A 2,813-nucleotide genomic window follows, 5' to 3' on the forward strand; every position below is an offset into this window, starting at 1 on the left:
CAACCACCAGACCCCGGAATTTCGGGAATTGACAGTTTTGAGCTCGAAATTCAAACTAGGTTGGGGCCCATAAATACCCCACCCTTTCAGCAATGACAGAGTAACCAAAAACCACCGAAATCCTGATCGTACTCTATGTTTTTGAGAGCTCAAAAAGTGTTGTATGAGTTAAAAGTTCTCCTTCCTCTTTTCTTCCAAGTTTTGATCTGTTAAGAGAGGAAAGAAAATTCTGTAAGGGTTGTCTCTTAAGCCCGTCAAAAGGAGTGAAACTGTAAAAGGGTGGTTGGCCTTTGCCTATTGAAGGAAGGCCTCTAGTGGACGTCGGTGACCTCATCAGTGGAGGAAGCCAGAAGTGGATGTAAGTCAAGATTGACCGAACCACTCTAAATCTCAGTTTGCATTTACTTTGAGCATATTATCTTTACTGCAAACCTCCTCAATAGCTTACTGCCTTCTGCGCTTTTACGATCGTGTTTCAAAGTTCACTATTTTCCGAATCGGCATTTAGACGTAAATCAGTTTTATCGTACGAATATCATATTTCAGTTTACGCTTACATTCTAATTTCCATCACAATTGCAAACTACCTTCATAGACTTGCTTTAACTGCATCTTGCTTGATCACAAGTTAAAATGATTTACGAATCGGATTTTCTACCGAAATCACTCTTATCGTATGAACGCAGTTTTAATCATCGAAAGTTTTCCGCTGCACTAATTCACCCCCTCCCCCTCTTAGTGCTCTTGATCCTAACAATTGGTATCAGAGCTGGGTTAACTCTCAAACGGATTAAAACCCAAGAGAGATGGCATACACCGAAAACCAAGAGGACCATTCTATTACACATCCACCTATGTTCAATGGGATGGACTACACCTATTGGAAGACCCGAATGAGGATCTTCCTTATTTCAATGGATTTTAAACTTTAGAATCTTATCAAAAATGGATTTTCAAAGTCTTCTCTTCCAACGATCGATTGGAATGAATTGGAGAAGAAGACTTTCACTCTTAATACAAAGGCTATGAATGCCTTATTTTGTGCGCTTGATAAAAATGAGTTTAATCGTGTTTCAGTTTGTGAAATCGCGTTTGATATTTGGCATACACTCGAAGTGACTCACGAAGGCACAAGTGGAGTGAAAGAGTCAAAAATCAATCTTTTGATATACTCTTTCGAACTTTTCCGAATGAAACCGAGAGAGACTATTGGCGACATGTACACCCGTTTCACAGATGTCGTCAATGGTCTAAAAGGACTTGGCAAAAGTTTTTCGGATTTTGAGCTAGTAAATAAGATTCTAAGATCCCTTCCTAAGAGTTGGGACCCTAAAGTCACTGCTATTCAAGAGGCTAAAGATTTAAACAACTTCCCTCTTGAAGAACTAATCGGGTCATTAATGACCTATGAAATGACATGCAAGGCTCATGAAGAGCAAGAAGGCATCCTTCCAAAGAACAGGAAGGATATGACACTAAGAACTTTAGATGACCACTTGAGAGAAAACAAGTGATGAGGACTGTGACGATGACTTGACACTTCTAACAAGGAAATTCAAAAAAATTATTAAGAGAAACAAGTTTAAAAATGACATAGAAAATAAACTTGAACCCAAAAAGGACCAAGTTATTTGCTACGAATGTAAAAAGCTGAGACACTACAAAAGTGATTGTCCCCAAGCCAAGAAGAGAACATAAAAGAAGAAGGCGCTCAAAGCAACGTGGGATGACTTGAGCGCGTCAGAAGAAGAGGAGTCCAACACCGAGCAAGTTGCTCATTACTCCTTAATGGCCATCGGAGAGGAGGTAATAAATTTAATTCATGCAGATTTATCATTTGATGAGTTATTAAATACCTTCCATGACTTATTTGATGAATGCAAGATTATTAGTAGAAAATACAAATTGCTAAAAAAGGAGCATGATAGTCTTACTTGTAATTTCGAAAAGTTAAAAACTAAATATCATGATAGTTTAGGTTCTTGTATAAAATGTCATGATATAGAAACTATCCAAAAGGAAAACTTGCTACTTAAGGACACCTTAAAGAAATTCGAGGTTGGTAGCAAGTCTTTGAACATGATCCTTACAAACAAGGGTCACGTTCCCAAAAGAAGTGGAATCAGATTTATGAGAAATCCTCACCAAAATCCAACCACCTTCATAAAAGGCCCCATCCTACATGTTCAACACCAAAACAAATGCAACTTTTGTTGCAACCATGGACACAAAACGTATTATTGTCCATTCAAGAAAATTAGTCTGAACAAATTAATTTGGGTTCCTAAAGGAACCATGATAAACTCTATGCAACATGATAAACGATGTAGATCAGTTTTTGAGGCACCCAAAAGTAAATGGGTACCTAAAAATTATCCTGTCTTGTAGAGACGTAAACCATCCCAAGTTGGGAGCATGAAATAATATCCTGCTCTTTGGATACTCGATATTCATAACTCGAGATCCAAAAAGAACACGCGATGCTCCCTAGCCTAAATAACAAAAAGAGGATTATAAAATTAAAATTACAAGAGCAATGCAGATACAATCCTATATGATCCCTCAGAATTGGAAACCCATGATTCTCCCTTCACATATCCTCTGGATTTTCGAACCCATCAAATTGATTTGTTCGAATCCAACTATATCATGAACTTACGTCTTGTAAGCAAAGTTTGTCATGGACTTGTAAAGCTTACCAACTTGGATAATCTGTCATAAACATGCATATGGCATTTGAAGTAGAGTATGCTCGTCACTAGATCTATCTTGATCGTGCAAAATTTCTCATCTTAAAATGAAAATTCTTACGT

This window comes from Musa acuminata, chromosome BXJ3-3, assembly GCF_036884655.1.
Source record: "Musa acuminata AAA Group cultivar baxijiao chromosome BXJ3-3, Cavendish_Baxijiao_AAA, whole genome shotgun sequence".
Taxonomy (NCBI): domain Eukaryota; kingdom Viridiplantae; phylum Streptophyta; class Magnoliopsida; order Zingiberales; family Musaceae; genus Musa; species Musa acuminata.